The 22,006-nt window shown below is 44.0% G+C and overlaps 1 pseudogene; it reads right to left on the reverse strand.

Annotated features, from left to right (window-relative positions):
• The window catches only part of LOC118396248 (hydrocephalus-inducing protein homolog), a 50,434-nt pseudogene that overhangs the window by 2,292 nt on the left and 26,136 nt on the right, over window positions 1-22,006 (reverse strand).

The raw sequence follows: 22,006 nt of genomic DNA on the forward strand, positions 1-22,006 counted from the left end.
CACCAGTATGTGTGTCAGAGTACCTACCTGGCTCCAATTTCTCCAGTGTTCCGCATGATGCGATTTATGGCCTTGCAGTGCTGAGCAACAGCTCCAAAGGGCAGGAAGTTCTGGTCCAGCTTGACCTCCATGTCATGACAGCTGCCATTCAGCACCAACAGCGGGGGTACCGTGCCCAGATACTCAAGTTGCAGCTCTGAGGTGAAGGGAGCCATGCGTTACCTGGGAGAGAATAGCACCTCCACCAGATAGAGGCCCCCAAAAGTCTTCAGGGTCACCTCACCTGGCGGGTTCACTGACAGCACCGACGGTACAGGAGAGGAATACATGTCTCATCACACTCACTCACTCACACAGGTAGAACTAAACTAATATGACAACTCTCAACTGTGTTCTCTTTATAGCTACATTCTGAGAAAAACATCCATTAATGTAGCTACTGTACTACTTGCCAGGTCGAGGTAGCCATATGGCTAGCCTTTCAGAGAGAGGACACAGTGACAGTGATGTTGAGGTGGTTCTGAGAGGCGTACAGTACCCTGGAGTCAAGCAGAGTGTGTACAGTGGAGCTGAGCAGAAGGGAGAGGTCAGAGAGGAGGGGCTGTTGTTCACCAGGGGAATCACCCTCCTGATCTTCTGACCAATCTGCAGAGCCCCCAGATTCACCACCTTGTGTCTGGGGTCCTCAAAGTCAACCTGGGAGAAAGAAGTGCACAGGAAACGTATGCATAAAGATGCACAAGCACACACACGTATGCACACATACATACACACAGGCATCTCCTCACCTTCATCTCAATTCCTTGACCTAGGATCTCGATCACCTGCTCGACACAGTCATTGATCTCGAAGACCACTCGCTCATGGTATTGCACTGCCTCCTATGTGTAGAAGGTGATGGGCACCGCCATGGACCCACCAGGGGGCAGCACTTCCGTCTGGAACCCCACCTCCAAAAACGGGGTGTTAGAGAACTGACAATCTACACCAGGGTTCCCCAACTGGCGGCCCGCAGGTGGTTTAATTTATTTCTGAGCAACAAAAAAAATAAAACATCCATTCCCAAGTATTTCCACGCATAATAGAGAGACACGACGTGATCGCATACTGAGCAAGGTTTGAAATGATTATGTTTTAGTCAAATATTATATCTGTTTGGGCTTCTTGCTGTCAATTTGCAGCCTACTACTAATTAGTAATTATGTTCCGGCCCCCCGAACATCCACTCAGGAAAAAAATGTCCCGCAGCTGAATCTAGTTGATTATCCCTGATCTGGACTGAAGAGGAGAATAACACGCTATGGCAGCTCTTTCATTGAGAGTCACTAATATATATTACCTCTGCTTTTCCCTGCCAGTGCAGTGAGGCCCTCTGTCCTATTCATTACATTTCATTTGGAAGTATAAGTGAGAGGAAATGAAAAGGGCCAACAGCGAGCCTGTCAATGGATGTAGGCTGGGTTTTTTTTTCGGTTTTAAAGTTGTCGCTCAAACAAAGGCAGAGGGCAAGGCAACTTGTCAGCAGTTACCTGATGCCCCTCTCTCCGTTGTTGCTTATGATCAGTGTCTGTGTAGCTGGCACCATCCCTGCATCGTAGATGAAGCCAATTACAAAGGTTTCTTTGGGGAAGGAGAAATCCAGGCCAGCTGAGTCCAGGATGGAACAACTGAACGCCCATTCTTAATCTGAGAGAGAGAGAGAGAGAGAGAGAGAGAGAGAGAGAGAGAAAATCACAAATCAGAACAAATGGTAGAGGGAGAAAGAGGGAGATTCATTTCTGCTAAGATTCTGCTCAGAGATACCTTGATGTTGAGGCCCATGTCTTTGAGCACACACTTCTGCAGGGAGAAGGGATGTCATTATAAAACTTCAGACAAAGCAAAGGAGTGAAAAGGTAGCTGTGAATTTGCATTATGAGGAGTTAAGTGTATAATTAGCCTTTCTGTCTGAGTCTTAAGCTTTGAAGCCCACATTTCTCCCCCGTTTGAAGTCCACCTGATGAGGAGAGTTGCCTGGGGACAGCTCAGCGACGCCTCCCTCGGTGCTCTCACACTGCATACAGGCGTTCATGCTATCGCCCTTTGTCTTGACATTCATAGTGAGGGGCTGGACCTTCCCCTTCACCTGAGCTAGCAGGTTAAAGATCACCCCTCCATCTTGTGTTGAGGTGAAGGACACTACCACAGGAAACCTGCAGGACACCAAGAGAGAGAGGATGCTTTTGTGTCACTGACAATGCCTTAACTGTAACAACAGATGGACTGCTACACCATCCGGTTACATTACATTTAGATGATTTGTTGATGTACCACTGATAAGCTGAGAGTTGAGTCACACACCTGTCTTCAGGTGGCACTACCCCTTCCATAGGCTCCAGCTGCAGGCTGTCCAGAAAGGCTTCTGATTGGCAAGACATTTATTCAATGATAAACTGGAAGGGCTGATTCTCCCTATTCACCAGATACACTGGTTGGTGAGCCTGGTCTGATAGAGCAGAGTGTCATTTGAAGTGGATGGTCTCTCCTATGGTCACCTCTTCAAGGAGAACTTGGCATAATCACACACAGCACTGATGCATAGTTCCATAACTCTGAATGAGTTCTCTACCATAGCTCTGTGTCTGTCTCAATCCGATGGGGACAGACAGAGCACTTTACTTCACTAGTTACTGTAATTAAAATACAATGGCCTCTCATCCCTTGCCTGACGACTCAAAATGAATTCTTCCGCCATTTGTTTGCAACATATTTCATTCTGAGACAGCCACACCCTTGAAGTCATTTGTGGTAACGTCAAAATAAGGGGTGTTGTAGAAAACAGTCATCAGCAATTGGATCATCTCTAACCAATCAGAGTATTAAAGCTAATGACACATTTTCAAAACGCTGCTTTACCCTGGCTCTGACCCAACCCATGGGTTTCTGGGACCAATCAGAACAGATAGAATGTGTTTACATTCCAGAAATCATTGGGGAGGTACTCAGATCCAGACTGATTGTGGAGAAACTGATGTCCGTGGGCGTGGTGCATTTGACCAGAGCAAGGAGTCTGAGTAGTCAGCAAATATCCTCCCTGCATGGGTCATGATGATAAACAATAAATACAGTCACAAAAAGGTAGCCTTTTTAGGAAGCCTGTGTGACTTTATCTTCTTCTTTGCAGACTGTTGACTACCCGCCTGTTTCCCAGACTCAACCCACATGATGGTCCTGAGGCGGTCTTCCCAGTCTGGCACCTGGTCCACCTCCTGCTAGAACACCACCCTGCACAGCTTACACTTGATAGGCTGGGCAGTCAGTACTACGGGCGGCTCTGAGCAGAAGGCCACGGTCACCTCCTTGGTACAGTCTACATGGAGGTGGACCACCTATGGAGAGAAGCAGACCTGGGGGCTGTCTGTTCCTCACATCAGGCACATAACACACACGGCAACACAGACAGAAAGTCACACAACAACAATATGAGGTAAACAGGAATAATGCAACAGTCGATACCAAACATCAAATCAATCATCATCCAGTAATGTACCTCGAGGCATATGGCTCTCTTTAGGTTGATGGGCCATTGTCTCATGTCAGATGGCGTCACTCCTACGCAACGCTCGTTCCTCAACCGATCAGTGCAGACGGCAATCGCGCAATCTGGCTTGAGACAAGGTTCCATGCTATCCCTTTGAAGTTGAAATTTAAAATGGTCAAGGTAAGAATTAAGGTTAGGGTTAGGTCAGGGTTATGGTTAATGTTATGGTTTGAATAAGGGTAGGGGTTAGGTTTAGGGTTAGGGGTTTGGGTAGGGACACCCCAAGGACCCCTAAGTATGATGCCCTGGTCCTGGGACACACTGAACATCCCCCAGCACCTCTAGCCTCCAGGCTACAGGCAGCAGCGTGTTGTTACACAGGTACAGACTCCTTGTGTTCTTCCTGAGGTTCACAACCAGCACAGGGAGAATGTAGTAGAGTGGCGAAAGGAAAATCAACAGAAAACTACCATGATAAAAACAAATCTCCTACTTTGTTACTGAAGCATGTTTAAAAACGATACAGCAGTTTTGGGTAATGTTAATTACAGCATTAATTCATTTCAGACCTGTGCAGCAGATTCTTTTCAAAATGCAGCTGCTTGCGTTCGAGCTCGGGATGGACCCCGCGACAGAAATGCTGGCTCTGGGTTCTCTTTGATACACCACACTGTCTTCTATCTGCCAGGGCACAACCATGGATGATTGAGGGGTTTCAAAACGAGAACAAAAGTAAATGGGCGTGAGAATGTTCACTGATAATATCAGTGAACAGTCATAACTTCTAGGTAAGTTTGTGTCACACAGTCAGGGTTCTGACTAATCCGACATCTCAGACTACATTCTATGATGTCATGAGTAGTTCTGATTGGCTTCTTGTCTCTCGTTGGGTTTAAGGGTCATGTTGGGAGGGTGCAGTTGGTCGGTGGCAGCTTTGGTGTCATGCTGGAAGAAGAAGTGAATCTCAGCATCCAGTGGGGTGTTGTTGTGTATCACCAACCTTTCCATGTTCTCTGGATACTTCCTCTTTATACGTATGGCACAGACAGGTAACACACAGGCATGCATCATACATGTTGTCCTCTATGGAGTTACAGTGAATCAACTCACAGAGTAGGGTAGTGGAAGTTAATCCCCTTACCTATAGGTGGTCTTGCCACAGAGCAGTGGGCCAAACTCATAGAGGCCAGAGCGGATGATGTAGCTCTTCTGCAACGCTTCAACAAAGGACTCTCTTCCTGTGGGCAAATACCATCCTGGGGTAGACCAAACAACACACACTCAACACATCATTTACAGCGATAATAAAACATTTCAACCTATAAAAAAGTATGAGATCTGACAAAACTCAGCTATTTATAACAATCGGTTATATTTCACAAGGAATAAAAAAACACAAATGTCTTTTAGAAACAAACAATACTCACTTTGTGTTTCTGCTGATGGATAGATATGTACAGATTCCCCCACAGTACATTTTGAAACATATCTTGGTACCCAACAACTCAAAGTTCAGTGTTTTGTCAAACTTGACAGGGACTTGGGAGTGGAACCAGATCTTCAGGATCGCCTCTCCATAGGGCGGGACATTCCAGTGGAATGTGGTGAGCCTATAGAAAACAACTAAAACCTTTAAGTCACATTCATGCACATCAGTGTTTATTCTTGTGTATTCTTATGTCGTTTCCACTCCTGTTGGGACTCCTGTTGGCACTGCTCAGTGTCAAATAAGCGAGTCACAGCCTTTAGAGGAGGGGAGCGGGAGTCATTGGTCCTGGACCCCTTTTTGGCTAGGGTGTGTCTCTTGTCTTTCTCACTCTCTCTGCCCGTGTCTGCCTTCTTCCCCCGTCCTTCAGTAGAGGTCAACACCTCTTCCTGTAAGACCCATTCAGTTAGACCTGGCTATAATTAATAGCTTCATTAATTAATTTATCATTCAATTTAAATGGACAAATGTAAAGGGCATTCAGAAACCGTTGTTAATGAGGTTAACAAGTGTTCCAGGGAATGAGCATAAGTCTAGACATAATGTTAATACAGTATCATCAATCATGTTTTTCAGAGTAAGCAAGAAGTTCAAAATAAACAAGTGGATATGGTGACAATAGTGGATTGATGTGTGAAGTAATGCTATTTTTCATGGAGGACCTTTATACCTTGACCGAGCCTTAAGCTTCCTTTGGGGCTGAGGGCACCATGAAGGGGAAGCAACTAGTGATCTGCTGTGCACTGGGCACAGGCCTGTTCTTAGTGTAGAGTATGACAGAGGACTTAGTGGAGGAGGGGATAGGAGGGCTTTTGAGTCCAAGCCCTAAACCGTCAAACACATGGGGAACAGAGAAGAGAGGGGACATCAATTAGAGATCATCATTATTATGATTATATATTCATGGGCAAAAATACATAGAAAGGTCAATACGTATTTACCTCTTCAAGAGACTTCAAGAGACTCTTCAAGTATGTTGCTTTCCAGGGTCTCTGTTCCACTAGGATAGTCCCTCCCAATAACAGAGAGGTTTATATGGGGTGCAGTCTCCTTTGGACCAGTTTGTCCTCACCCTCTGCCTCTCTCTGTGCCCTCTCCTTGGCTTTGAAGACGTAGTAGTTGATTGAGAGGTTGACCATGTAGATGAAGCCTTGATGATCTATAGGATGCTGCTGGGGTAGTGGCAGTACAGCGTCTCCATCCCGTCCATCACAACACCCCGGTGACAGTCACTCAGCTGCCAGGGGACAACACATACATCACATGCATCATTTACACGCTCTTCGGATCACACGGGGGATTTATTCAGGGTCCATGGACTATAAATTATTGTTGTTGCATTGTCGAGAAGGGACCTGCAAGTAAGCTTTTTGTTGGATAGTGTATACCTTGTGTATCCTGTTCATACTGTATGTCTAATAAAACTTGAAACATCCCAGACCAAGGACTGAGAGGCCCACATAGGCTCTGTGTGTCTCTGTACTGTATGTCACCTGTGGTCTCTCTGAGAGGTTGCACACCAGCAGTTGGTCTGGTAGCAGTCAGTTCATCAGGCCCAGCTCTACGACCTGGCTCACACTCACATTGATGCTCAGCTGCTGGTGGATAGGAACACCACCCTGCACAGAAAGCAAGCACTAATAAGAGGCATTACAAACTCCTAGCTTTGATATTGTAATACACATTACTGTGATGAGCTGCGGGTGCCATTGAGGGGGCGGTGACCTGTTAAATCCTCATCCGACCCACAACACTGTTCTTGTTACTGGTAGAGATGGATGGGGGTCGTTGACTTGACTGCCCTCAGCAGGGTGTTTGGCTATAGCCTCCACACTCAGAGTACCAGCACCCTGACCAGCAGGCCCCATCACCTCCACCACAGCCTGGGCTGTATAGACACAAACACACATCACACCTACAGTTAGACAACTACAAACACAGTATATCGTTCATCCAAAGTTAGTTTAATGTTCGGCTTTAATGCCATACATCACAATTTGTTTGATACAGTTATCATTGGCTATCTACAGAGTGAGACACCCCGTGAATACCTATCCATCAAGCTGAGACTCACCGGCCATCTTCTGAGCATGCTCAATGGCAGCCTTGGCACACAGCTTGTGGGCCTGCAGGTTAGCAGAGGTCATCCTGAGGACAATGCAACCAGCACCACAGGATCAACGCTTAGACATGCTGCACCTTAGTGTTTGTCAAGAGTCACTGTTGTGCCCGTTTTATCTGCACACAGATAAAAGCTTTTCTCACTGCTACTTTTTCAAATGGTCGATGTGCTGCTGCTTTCCTGAGAGGGGAGCCCCATGCACAATGACTGCGATGTTCGGCGGTTTCGTGTGGCCTGGCCCTTAGGTGACAGGTCAATGCCCATGTGGTGGGCGATAGCTCTGGACACTGGGTTGACCTCCAGGTCCCCCACACTGGCAGTCCACTGTGGCTTTGATTAGGTCTAGGGACAGAATGCAACGTGATACCTGCTGTTTTTGCTCTCTATGACTATTATAGTGTCACGGATCCGTCCGAACTGTGTCATTGCGCACACCTGGTCCCCATTCCCACTGATTGTATTTGTATAAATGTGCCCTTCATTTCACCATTAGGCTGTCAATTATTGTTACTATGTCCGTTAGTGCATGGGAGTACCTGTGCTGTGTGTTTTGGCTTTCGTGCAATTGTGGATTGCGCTGATGATTACGGGTCTCGTCCTGTGTGATAATCATTGTGCTCTTGTGTTATTTATTCGAGGTACACCTCACTCTTTTGTTTGGGTTTCAACCCTGTGTGTTATACATGTGTTTGTTTGGTCTTTGTCCCCGCGCCTTTACATGGCACGCTGTAATTTGGGTGAAATAAAAAAAACTATTAGCCTTCCTGTGCCTGTCTCCCGAATCATTCATACCAGCATCACATATAATGTCTGTGGTATTCTGTGACAAAGTTGCATGCTGTGAGCAGTGTGAATGATGTTCAGCTGTTCTATCTGTTTCTGCAATGGTAAGTAATTTGTACTGTTCGGAGTGTTATAGTGTTATGTATTTGGTCTTGTTCAGTACCTCCACATGACGTCTCATTTCTTTTCCTCCATGAGTCGTTCTGGAAAGGGTGGGGTGGCCAGCTCCTCCTCCTGCTCTCCCTTCTCCCCTGCTTCAGACGCCTCCTCATCTTTAGAGGAGCCAGCCTTGGAGTCTGGGGAACCAGACAACGCTTTGAGTCAGTGAGAACTTCCACTACAGATTATCCCAGGTCAAATCAAAGCTTCCACTGCAGATCAAACTAGGCCTTTTATACCGAAAGTCCCAGAACTCACCCCTATGGATTATACATGACCTCTAAATCAGTAAGATATCAGTAAATATTAATGTACTGCTTTTCCATCCTGATACGAGATGTTCAGACAGTCTGACAGCAGAATAAAAATGCAAGTGTGATTCCACTGCAGAGCAGACCTACCGTCCTCCTCACAGTTGTGGTCATTATAATAGTCGATTAGCTCAGGAGTTAGTGACTCTCCTGGGGCGCGTGGGGGCATCAGCAGGAAATTCTGGTCATCATAGCCCTTCATCATACGCAGAATCTTAAGAGAGAGGGAGTGATTATATTCCAAAGCTCTTAAACAGTATTACTTCATACTTGAAAGGTAATACAACCTAAACAGAACATAGGAGATCATTCAACACACAATTGATGTTTTCTTTGATAAGAACCACGTCTGCCAAGGTCCACCATTAGAGGCAGTCAAATGATTTCACCTTCTCTTCCTCCTGGTATTTCTTGTCAAACTCCCGGGATTAGAACTCGATGGGAAAGAGGCAAGTGTTCCATATGAGCACGTCAGTCTCCTCTCCAGCACTGAATGGGAGGGTGGGTCCCAGCTCCAGCACAGAGGAGGATAACTCCAGCTGCGGCTCCTGTCCCTGCCCCTGGCCAGCAGCAGCATCTTCTGGGTGCTTTGGGCCACTGACACCACCAGCCTCTGGCTGTACACCCTCTATGGAAACAACACAGCCATTCACATCCAGGGAAGCAGCCAGACACTATCTGAACAGCAGCCCAGCCAACACTCTCTCTATTCCAGTATTCCCTTAGTTGTCTCTGTCTCTCCCTGACTCTTCAACATTACTTTCACCAACCAGACACACACTGTAGAGGCTACACCAATCTTTTAGCTAGGTTCAGCTAATCTCCACAAAAAGCCATCAAGACTCTAAAGCACCAGGCAGCAGAACTGTCATTGGTGTGTGTGTATGTGATGGAGGAGGTCCATAATGCGGCAGAGAGAGATAAGGCCCTCTGTGAGTCTGTCCTCTTATCTGTGTCTGCCAGGGCTCATTTCTGTCCCCAGCTGGCTGTGACCAGTTCATCCTGATTCCATCATTCATGAGAAAGATGAGCTCTGGAAATACTGAGAAAATTCCGACATGCAATGTTAACAGAACAGACTAGAGAGACAAGTTCAAACTTTTTCTGTCATTTATGAGAGAGCCGTGTTCCCTGCAGTCATGACTGCTTAAATATATTAAACTGTAATGGGCCTTTTGGACTTACTTACCCACTCAGCTGGGCTGACTTTGACCTGGATGTTGACTCTGTCTCCATGATACAGCACGCCTGTTGAAGGAAGCATCTCAAACACACCTGGCCTTCCATCTCAGGTGAGGGGGACATGCTTGTCAATCTAAACACAGGCTATAGGCACATATTACTTGAATGAATAACAATTATTAACTGTAAAGAAAGGGATAATCAACGAGGGGCAATGCATTCTCTGTAAAATAATGAACAACGTGGATGGTGTGTTCCACAACGCAAGCCCCGATTTGATTGTCCCTTTTATACCATGGCTATAATTTAACGCAGAATTGTGTTCATTTGCAGGTGGAAATGTGTTCAACATCCACTGAAGTAGCCAGCAGGTTTACTAGCTAGCGCCACCAGTTCCCTTGGTAACCAAACAGACTTGCTAGTTTAGCTAATCAAACCATCATCCTAGCTGGCTACTATGAAAATCAAAATAAATAATGCCAATAATGTTTTCGATTCGTCTTTTGCTTTGAAGGGCAGCTCAAACATAGAACATGTAGGAACTATATCCATTGAATTCTACCGTGCAAATATATTGTGCATTATAGGGAAATAATGCATGTATGCCCTTCAAGCCAATCAGAAACGAGTATTCAACAATGCCATGGTATAATACATTTAAACAATAACAGAGAGATACAATATCTATACCATAGCCTAATTAATATCTATGTGGATAATGTCATTACTGAAGAGGACTTGGTGAATATAGTATCTTGATATTGGTTTACTCTGTGATACAATGCAGTCCTATTGGTAAAGATAAAGCCCAAATATAAATGAGATGAGCTTCACCTCTCAGTAGACGTAGTGTGGACCCTGGGGTTTATAATTATTCTCTGAAGACACACAAGACAAGAAGAAAAATGGGCCAAAGCCCTGCAGCTAATACCCTTAATATCCTGTTTTTAAATATTTAATCCATAATAAAACACAAGATAATGAACAAAAATGCACCTAATTAGCTATTTGCTTTAATGGTAAAAGCACATAATTTAGGTTAAACCCACTGACAAGTCATCTGTTTAAAGGGTGTGTTCTTTTGTTCTGTACAGTTTTGCTGCCTGCTGTTTGTGAAAATATCCCTCAGCTTCAACAAACCCCTTATAAACCATGAGGCGGTATAGAATACCAGTGCTTATGCTGGGTAGTGTACCTTCTTCTTGGGCTGTTGCTCTTCTGCGATGCTCCACTCACAGGGGACAGGCTCATGGTTGAACAGCTGGACAGTGGTCACCTGAAACAGTCCACACTGGAGGCTGTCAAACTGCAGCATATCCGTGGAGGTTGAGAGGGTGGATATGGTGACTACGGCACACAGACGGATCTGGACTGTAAGGCCCCCAACTATCTGGCAATCACAACACACAGTACAACGGCACCACAACGGCACCATGGCACATTCAGCCTGTTTGACCTTTAAAAACTAGGGGTGGAAATATTTCCCACATATGATGGAAAACAACAAAACAGCACGTACACAGAGGATACTCCAGAGTGCACAGCGGTCTAAGGCACTGCATCTCAGTGCAAGAGGTGTTACTGCAGTCCCTGGTTCAAATCCAGGCTATATCACATCCGGCCATGGTTGGTAGAGCGGCGCACAATTGGCCCAGTGTCGCCCGGGTTTGGCTGTCATTGTAAATATGAATTTGTTCTTAACTGACTTGCCTAGTTAAAAAAAAAAGGTTAAATAAAAAAAATGTAATAAAAAAATCCATGTACTGAAGTGGAGAACTACTGTTGGCTATTTGTGCAACAGTTTTCCTGCTGTACCTGTATAGGCATGATAGTGCTGATCTCCTTCAGATCCAGATAGGCTCAGACTTCACCTCAGAAGTCTCATTCTTACAATAGGGCAGGTTCTTCACCCTGAGGGTAGGAGACAGCTCTGGATCAAAACCATCCACATATAGCATTATCTATCTACATTCATTCCAAATGCTGCCCAAATGCTGCCCCCTGTGCCTGTAAGCGATCGGCGGTCAGCCCAGAAGGAAACAGACATGGGCCCAGTGTTTGTCACTTTGACTAACTATGTGAGTAGAAACACTACCCTGGATCACATAGCCAAAATCCACTGTGTACTCCATCAAGAGGAACTTAAACATGAGACTTAATGAGATCCCACTTTCAGTAATGAGCTGAATATATGCATAGCCATGGTGTGATTACGTACTTGCATGTGAGCCAACCTGCTAGGCTTCTTACACCACTTTCTAGTGGACGAAGGCGTGTCCCTATGGTCCACTTGTCTCTTCTCAATAGCCTTCTGTTTCACCAAGAGCCTCTCTACCTCCATCTGCAGCAGGGAATCATGCTGAGCACAGTGAGAGAGAAATAAATGTCACACACATCTGTCCACACATCACCCAGGTATCATGTCTGGTATACAAACTGAACAAATTGGCTCACACTCATCCTGGTCCCCCAACAGAGCACTGAACTCAAAGCCCACCTTCCCTGTGTTCCTCATGATGATTTTTACCTCGGCCAGATGGTCAAACAACTGGAAGAGAAAGAAGAGAAGAGGAGGGGGAATGGATCCCAAAATTGATGCAGAACCGGCAAGGAGGAGATTATTCTGCTGATTCACTCATTTACAAATCAAAAATCAAAAAGTCCTTGTTTGAATATCAATGATAATTGCCTGGATGCATTCATTGCACACCTAAACAGGGACATATTAAAAACACAAGCAAATAAAGCTCACACAGATACCTTCATCCTTCACAAGTAAACCGGACACAACTAACACAGTTTCAGGATGATCATCCTATATATGAAGGCCAAATTCGATCTCTGTTCTGTACAGGCTGTAGGTGACCAGTGAGGGCTCTCCTTTGAGTTTGATCTCTTACGTGGGGCCCTCCTTGACCTCACAAAGAGCCAGAACCTAACCGTAAAAGGCGAAGGATACCTGTTGGCTTTCACCTGGCTGCAGAAGCCAATACAGTAAATAGGTAGGATATCAAAGATTAGAGGAGGAGAGACACATAAGGAGGTATACTATAGGTCAGAACAATGACACATGGATAGAGCAATCGTGAGAGACGGTAGGGTGCACAAACGAATAGTCGATAGAGAGATTCAATACTGTAATTCAATTCAACAATGTTCTCGGTTAAGGTGTTCCTAAGGTCTGAGCAATAGAGACAGAGAGGAAATCTCATCAGCAGGCCACCTGATAGTGTGTACTGTACTGTACCTCCTTCACTCCAGCACTGAGGTGCTCTTTAGTTATACGGCTTGCTGTGCCTGTGTTCTGATCAGCACTGGCTGGCAACTGTGCTGCTGGGGGCTTGTTGTGCTCTCTCTCTCTCTCTCTCTCTCTCTCTCTCTCTCTCTCTCTCTCTCTCTCTCTCTCTCTCTCTCTCTCTCTCTCTCTCTCTCTCTCTCTCTCTCTCTCTCTCTCTCTCTCTCTCTCACTCTCTTTCTCTTTCTCTCACTCTTTCTCTCTCTCTCTCACTCTTTCTCTCTCTCTCTCTCTCTCTCTCTCTCTCTCTCTCTCTCTCTCTCTCTCTCTCTCTCTCTCTCTCTCTCTCTCTCTCTCCCCTCCTCAGTAGCTTCACGGTTGGTGCATCCATGATGTTAATTAATTACAGCATGCTCCATAATTAAGAGACATTATAAAATAACTACTCCAATGGACTGGACACCTATTTTGCAAGAAAGGGAACAGGACAGATGTTGCTAGATAATAAAGACAGACATGCAAAATAACAGAAATATACTGACACGGCGAGACAGAGAAACACACAACTGCAGAGAGACAAAATATAAGAAGACATAGTGATGTAAGAGACCATGCAGGTAGAGCCTGCAGACTATAGTAACAGTAGGTGTTCTGGAGAATAACAGCAGAGGGCAGTATTGTATGGGGAATTCTATGGCGTAGTCCTGTGACGGTTCAGGCCACCGGCTGAGATTCTTAAATACAGATCATTACTATAATCCAGAGGACCACTGTCAGGCGGAACCACCATCTTCTCCCACTAGAATATAGAGGATTTTAAGCTTTCTATCTTGTCCCACTATTTTCATTTGTAAGCATTTGTATGTGTGTGTGTGTGTGTGTGTGTGTGTGTGTGTGTGTGTGTGTGTGTGTGTGTGTGTGTGTGTGTGTGTGTGTGTGTGTGTGTGTGTGTGTGTGTGTGTGTGTGTGTGTGTGTGTTCGTGCGTGCGTGCGTGTGTGCGTGCGTGTGTGCGTGCGTGTGTGTGTGTGTGTGTGTCTGTGTCTGTGTGCCTGTGTGTGTCCATCACACTAATCCCCAGACACCTCACAAATTACATTTGAATAACACCAAACTGTCAGCAGAGAGAGGAAAGTAGAGATTCATATATTGTTAATGTAGTCCACGAAGCTCAATGCCTTTTCAAAGAGTGTCTGAAGTGGAGACCCTCCTGGGAGAAGCTTACTATGGCTATTCTCTGCTATAACCATGGTAGACATAGCTGTCTATGTATTATGTTCCACTCCTTGCCACAATCGATGTCTCAATTGTCTCAAGGTATACAAATCCTTCTTGAACCTGTCTCCTTCCATTCATCTACACTGACTGAAGTGGATTTAACAAGTGACATCAATAAGGGATCATAGCTTTCACTTGAATTCACCAGGTCACTCTGTCATGGAAAGAGAAGGTGTTCATAATGCTTTGTACCCTCAGTGTATATACACTCAATGTACACCGTAAACGAGTTTAGGTAAGCAGATGAAAATGGTGCAATAATAGCAGAATCGCACCTGGTTTAATTACTGATAGGCATTTCATTAGCAGGGTGGCTGGTGCATTGTGAGAACCATGCAAATATTGATAGGAAGCGTCATCCACTTCCAAGAGGATGGGTCTGGAGAAGTGAAAGCAAGAGGTTGAGTGATTCATCTTCACTGGCATGCACTTTAGTCACACAGAGAGACAGCACTATTGATTTATCTGAGGCAAGGCATGGCAGCAGCTTTAGAACAATTAAAAACTATAAAAACTAAATCCTACACCACCAGAAATTGGGACTATATTGACAGCAGAGATTTCCAACAGAGCCAGCATAGGAATGCTTAGTGTTGCATTTGTTTTATTTTCTACTTCACTTTGCCATGATTTCTGCTATCATGTGCCCTCTGTTCCCCATTGGCCTGGGCGGTTATTGTTCCCTTGTCTGTTGGTCTTGTGAGTGAGTACCTGTGCTTTGTTGTTTCGGCTTTCGTGTTGCGTGTATTGTGCACTATTTCGGTCGAGTCCCGTGTATTGTTATTTCTGGTCTCGTCCCGTGTAGTGTTATTACGGGTCTCGTCCCGTGTAGTGTTATTACGGGTCTCGTCCCGTGTAGTGTTATTACGGGTCTCGTCCCGTGTAGTGTTATTACGGGTCTCGTCCCGTGTGTTATTAGGGTCTCGTCCCGTGTAAGTGTACGGGTCTCGTCCCGTGTAGTGTTATTACGGGTCTCGTCCCGTGTAGTGTTATTACAGGTCTCGTCCCGTGTAGTGTTATTACAGGTCTCGTCCCGTGTAGTGTTATTACGGGTCTCGTCCCGTGTAGTGTTATTACAGGTCTCGTCCCGTGTAATATTATTACGGGGCTCGTCCCGTGTAGTGTTATTACGGGTCTCGTCCCGTGTAGTGTTATTACGGGTCTCGTCCCGTGTAGTGTTATTACGGGTCTCGTCCCGTGTAGTGTTATTACAGGTCTCGTCCCGTGTAGTGTTATTACAGGTCTCGTCCCGTGTAGTATTATTACGGGGCTCGTCCCGTGTAGTGTTATTACGGGTCTCGTCCCGTGTAGTGTTATTACAGGTCTCGTCCCGTGTAGTGTTATTACGGGTCTCATCCCGTGTAGTGTTATTACGGGTCTCGTCCCGTGTAGTGTTATTACTGGTCTCGTCCCGTGTAGTGTTATTATGGGTCTCGTCCCGTGTAGTGTTATTACGGGTCTCGTCCCGTGTAGATTACGGGTCTAGTCCCGTGTAGATTACGGGTTTCGTCCCGTGTAGTGTTATTACGGGTCTCGTCCCGTGTAGTGTTATTACAGGTCTCGTCCCGTGTAGTGTTATTACAGGTCTCGTCCCGTGTAGTGTTATTACGGGTCTCGTCCCGTGTAGTGTTATTACGGGTCTCGTCCCGTGTAGTGTTATTACGGGTCTCGTCCCGTGTAGTGTTATTACGGGTCTCGTCCCGTGTAGTGTTATTACGGGTCTCGTCCCGTGTAGTGTTATTACAGGTCTCGTCCCGTGTAGTGTTATTACGGGTCTCGTCCCGTGTAGTGTTATTACGGGTCTCGTCCCGTGTAGTGTTATTACAGGTCTCGTCCCGTGTAGTGTTATTATGGGTCTCGTCCCGTGTAGTGTTATTACGGGTCTCGTCCCGTGTAGATTACGGGTCTAGTCCCGTGTAGATTACGGGTTTCGTCCCGTGTAGTGTTATTACGGGTCTCGTCCCGTGTAGTGTTATTACAGGTCTCGTCCCGTGTAATTAATAGAGGTTTAAACCATGCTCTTTTGTTTGGGTTACATCCCTGTGTATTTTATATACGTGTTTGTTTTGGGCTTTTTAATGACATGTTGTATTTTTGGGTGGAGTAAATAAACCCCCCTATTACGTATTCCTACGCCTCCGATCATTAATCAATGTGACAGGAGTCTATAGATCTTGGTGCGCGATGAACTGATATCTACTGAAGGACATGGTATATTGTAAAGCTGCTTGGGGTTCATATTTCCTCAAAATAGATAGCTTGAAATGGTAGCCAAATAGTTATAGTGTAGCAGATTGGATCCTTTCTTGACTGGTGTGAGTAGATTAAGGGAGCGTGGTGGTATGTAGTCACAGCCAAAGACAGGCTTTTGGACTGGTTTACTTTGTGTTCTCAAGCTGGATCCAAGGAACGGCTGCCAAGGTTGAACTAACTATGTATGAAAAAAGCAATATATGTGCCGGGGTAGACTTTGTGCTTTGGAGGCCCAGGCAGAGGCCAGTTTGAGACCCCCCCATTCCATTTTTTTTAATGGGATTTATAGTAAAGACATGTCATGATGTTTTCATCTGATTGTCAAACAAATCACTTCAAAAAGTAGTTTGCGTTTGCACGTTCATCCAAAATAACAGTGCCGAACAGTGCACCGTGCACCCGCCAACTTTCCGTCAATTTGCAAGTGGGTGAAACAATGTCACCAGAGAAAGCATCATAGCGAGCTAAACAGCACCCCTCTGTCTTTCTACAGTTTATGTAGCCCATGCCACAATCTTTCTGGCCAGTCAGCATCAGATACATGGGCTACATATACATGTCCTCTGCCTCGACGATAATGGCAATATTATCAGCAGCACATGTCTTTTTATAGAAATATGTATTGATTCCCCTTCGAGTCTAAGGGCCCGGGGCTGGGTTTCTACTAAGCTAACATATGGAATTGTTTTAAGATGGTCATACCAAGGATCATTTAGCTATTTCATTTTTTATTTTAGGAATCCTGTAGGTAGAATATATATATATTTTTTTTGAAACATTGAATTTGGCCTTACTGCTATTAGCCCATATAGCCCATATTTTCCACCATAATTTGAAAATAAATTCATAAAAAATCCTACAATGTGATTTTCTGGATTTTTTTTCTCATTTTGTCTGTCATAGTTGAAGTGTACCTATGATGAAAATTACAGGCCTCTCTCATCTTTTTAAGTGGGAGAACTTGTACAATTGGTGGCTGACTAAATACTTTTTTGCCCCACTGTATATACTGTACTCGATACCATCTACTGCATCTTACCTATGCCATATTCATTCCTTTACACTTGTGTGTGTGTGTGTATAAGAGGGTTGTCAAGCCTTGGTCTTAGTATTTTGTGTTTTCTTTAATTATTTGTTCAGGCCAGGGTGTGACATGGGGTTATTGTATTGTCTTATTGGGGTTTTTGTAGGCATTGGGATTGTGGTTGATTAGGGGTGTGTCTAGTATAGGCTTGGCTGCCTGAGGCGGTTCTCAAACAGAGTCAGGTGGTTCTTGTTGTCTCTGATGGGGAACCGTATTTAGGTAGCCTGGGTTTCACTTTGTATTTTGTGGGTGATTGTTCCTGTCTCTGTGTAGTTTCACCAGATAGGCTGTAATTAGGTTTTCGCGTTCCGTTTGTTGTTTTGCTTTAGTTTAAGTTATTTCATGTATCGCTTTTCATTCATTAAAGACATGAGTAACCACCACGTTGCATTTCGGTCCGACTTTCTTTCGACAAACGAAGAAAGCCGTTACAAGGGTTGTGAAATTGTTTGATCACTTGTTAGATATTACTGAAAAGTCAGAACTAGAAGCACAAGCATTTCGCTACACTCGCATTAACATCTACTAACCATGTGTATGTGACCAATAAAATTTGATTTGATTTGCATAACAGATTCATACATGGAAAACAGCTAGTCAAACATTTACTCAAAAGTGAGTATGTTTTGAAGTGTCTGTCCTAAATCTGAGAGATATAGGAATTACCCGTATACCTTCTATTTATATTCACTTCCATTAATTTTTCAGCCCGGTACCAAGACTGGTTTTTAGGATGTCTGCTGATCTGACAAAAACTTCTGTTGCCCGGCCACCGTCCATTGCAGGTGCTGTGGATTGAGAAGCAGCCTGTGCAAAAACCAAACATATCTCTAGATGGATTTTTATGGGGATGTTTTTATTTTATTTATTTAGTATGTCTTGAGTGGAGCATGTGGGGGCCTCAAGCGGATAAATTATTATAATTTGACCAGCTCATGAGGCCCTTTGATGATGTGAGGCCTGAGGCAATTGCCTCTTCTGCCTAATGGTAAGTCAGCTAGTGTATATGTGTGCACTTTTTCTTGAAGTGTCTCAGATATTTCTTCCTGGGTGTTTCCTTCGATAATAGCTGGATTTGGCTTGCTTTTGCCACTTCAGAAAACTTTAAATCCATAATCCCAGATGTGGGCACTCCAGTACAGTACAGTGTGTGCTTACACACATACACTGAGTGTACAAAACATTAGGAACACCTGCTCTTTCCATGACATAGACTGAACAGGTGAATCCAGGTGAAATCTATGATCCCTTATTGATGTCACTTGTTAAATCCACTTCAATCAGTGTAGATTAGGGATAAAGAAGGATTTTTAAACCTTGAGACAATTGACACATGGATTGTGTATGTGTGCCATTCAGAGGGTGAATAGGCAAGACAAAATATTTATGTGCCTTTAAGGGTTGGTTAGTAGGTGCCAGGGCGCACCGATTTGAATGTGTCAAGAACTGCAATGCTGCTGGGTTTTCATGCTCAAAGACATCCAGCCAACTTGAAACAACTGTGGGAAGCATTGGAGTCCACATGGGCCAGTATCCCTGTGGAACACTTACGACACCTTATAGAGTCCATGCCGTGACGAATTGAGGCTGTTTTGGGGGCTACGGGGGGTGCGACTCAATATTAGGGAGGTGTGTCGATTGTTTTGTACACCCAGTGTATGTGTCCTGTTTAGTTAATCTTTCATTCTTAGGGCAAGGGTCTATTTTCCTGAATTTCCACCTGACTGACGTGCCCAAAGTAAACTAACTGTTACTCAGGCCCAGAAGTCAGGATATGCATATAATTGGTACCATTGGATAGAAAACATTTTGAAGTTTGTAGAAATGTTAAAATAATGTATGAGACTATAACACAATTTTTATGGTAGACTAAAATCTACAGAAAACCAACTGATGTCCCAGGCTTATATTTAATGAAAGCTATGGGTCCTATGCAATTCTAGCACTCAGATTGCAATTCCTATTGCTTCCACTAGATATCAACAGTCTCTGTTCAAGGTTTCAGGCTTGTTTCTTCCAAAACGAGGAAGAATTTGGAGTTTCGGTACAAAGAGTCTCAGTGGAACATCAGTTTGTTCCCATGCGACAAAGAGGACGTGCGCCTGCTAATTTAACTTTTCTATTGAACATACTACTTTCTGTATGAAATATTATAGTTTATTTACATTTTAGGGTACCTGAGGATTAAATAGAAATGTAGTTTGACTTGTTTGAACAAAGTTTAGCGGTAGCTTTTTTGGATTCCTTTGTCTGCATGTTGAATGAGTGGATTACTGAAATCGATGGCGCAAACTTAACAGACTTTTTGGGATATAAAGAAGGATTTTATCTAACAAAACGACCATTCATGTTGTAGCTGGGACCCTTGGGATTGCAAACAGAGGAAGATTTTCAAAAGTAAGTGATTACTTCTGATTTTATGAAGCCTGTGCTGGTTGAAAAATATGTTGATGTGGTGCGCCATTCTCAAACAATCACATGGTATGCTTTCGCTGTAAAGCCTATTGTAAATAGGACAATGCAGTTTGATTAACAATAATTTAACCTCTTGAACCTCTGGGGGCAGTATTTCATTTTTGGATGAAAAACGTTCCAGTTTTAAACAAGATATTTTGTCACGAAAAGATGCTCGACTATGCATATAATTGACAGCTTTGGAAAGGAAACACTCTGACGTTTCCAAAACTGCAAAGATATTGTCTGTGAGTGCCACAGAACTAATGCTACAGGCGAAACCAAGATTACATTTCATACAGGAAGTGAGACAGATTTTGAATGCGCTGTGTTCCAATGTCTCCTTATATGGCTGTGAATGCGCAAGGAATGAGCCTACACTTTCTGTCATTTCCCCAAGGTGTCTGCAGCATTGTGACGTATTTGTAGGCATATCATTGGAAAATTGACCATAAGAGACTACATTTACCAGGTGTCCGCTCGGTGTCCTCCGTCGAAACTATTGCGTAATCTCCAGGTGCGTGCATTTTTCCATTTTGTTCAGAGGAGAAACCAAACTGCCACGAGTGATTTATCATCGAATAGATATGTGAAAAACACCTTGAGGATTGATTCTAAACAACGTTTGCCATGTTTCTGTCGATATTATGGAGTTAATTTGGAAAAAAGTTCGCCGTTGTAATGACTGAATTTTCGGGTTTTTTTCTTAGCCAAACTGTGATGAACAAAACGGTGCGATTTCTCCTACACAAATAATATTTTTGGAAAAACTGAACATTTGCAATCTAACTGAGAGTCTCCTCATTGAAAGCATCCAAAGTTCTTCAATGGTAAATGATTTTATTTGAATGCTTTTCTTGTTTTTGTGAAAATGTTGCCTGCTGAATGCGAGGCTTAATGCTATGCTGGCTATCAATACTCTTACACAAATGCTTGTGTAGCTATGGTTGAAAAGCATTTTTTGAAAATCTGAGATGACAGTGTTGTTAACAAAAGGCTAAGCTTGTGAGCCAATATATTTATTTCATTTAATTTGCGATTTTCATGAATAGTTAACGTTGCGTTATGGTAATGAGCTTGAGGCTATAATTACGCTCCCGGATACGGGATTGCTCGTCGCAACAGGTTAAGCTTTTAAATTATATAATATACTTGTATGTTCATAAATGTTTAATATTATGATTATTTATTTGAATTGCGCGCTCTCCAATTTCACCGGATGTTGTCGACACTCCTCATTAGAAATTCTTACACCCACAGTTAACAGGAGTGGAATTTGTTATCAGCCTCTTAGGAGAAAGGAAAGCGGTTTGATGAGCAGTCTGATGCTCTGCATTTTTTCAATTGAGGGCGAAATGAACAGCTTGACTAAATGCAGTCTTAATAAGGAGAAGTTCCATTCCTCGGCTATACCAGCTGCTTCTACACCATCTGTCCCCTTCGGAACTACATGAAAACTGGAGCCCTCCTGTGTGCCTCAATAGAATCTCAAATAAACCGTGGAACCACAATAAACAATATCCACAACATTTATAACAATAAGCCACCCGATACAGGGAAGGTGAGGAAAGGTTTAGGAGCACACACACGCAAAGGTTAGGGATATTCTCTGCTTAATTCGTACGTTTTAGAAGTGGAGGGTGGGGAAGTGGACCTCTCTCTTCAGGCCCACTGTGTCCTGCTAAGGATGGTCTGCGGAGCGCACTTCCAGAACCTCCTCGGCCACTCATCTGGTGGTACGAGGGGTCAAAGAGCACCCACAGCTCTGTCTGCACTCCTACAGTCAGCACCCGGGTCTACAGACACACAGACATAGGGATATGGTTCCCGCAACTCAATACTAAGCATGAATAGTCACCTACAAATGTTACATTATATTAAGTCTGAACCGAGGCTATTATCCCTGTAATGCATTGTACAAATACTAGTTGTTCGAGGATAGGCAGTTTGTGTTAGATTCATACATCAACACATTTGAAAAGACAAGACTGATTGTGAAGATGAAGTAAGTTAGAGTAACTACAGGTATTCAATACTGTAAACTCTAGAGGCTGGGAGCATGTCAATTGATTATAATGCCCATATAAAAGCTGCCTTGTCGTCATTAATAACTTCTTAAAGGTTAAGCAAAGCAAAAAATA

The sequence above is a fragment of the Oncorhynchus keta genome, chromosome 17 (assembly GCF_023373465.1).
Source record: "Oncorhynchus keta strain PuntledgeMale-10-30-2019 chromosome 17, Oket_V2, whole genome shotgun sequence".
Classification (NCBI taxonomy): Eukaryota; Metazoa; Chordata; class Actinopteri; order Salmoniformes; family Salmonidae; genus Oncorhynchus; species Oncorhynchus keta.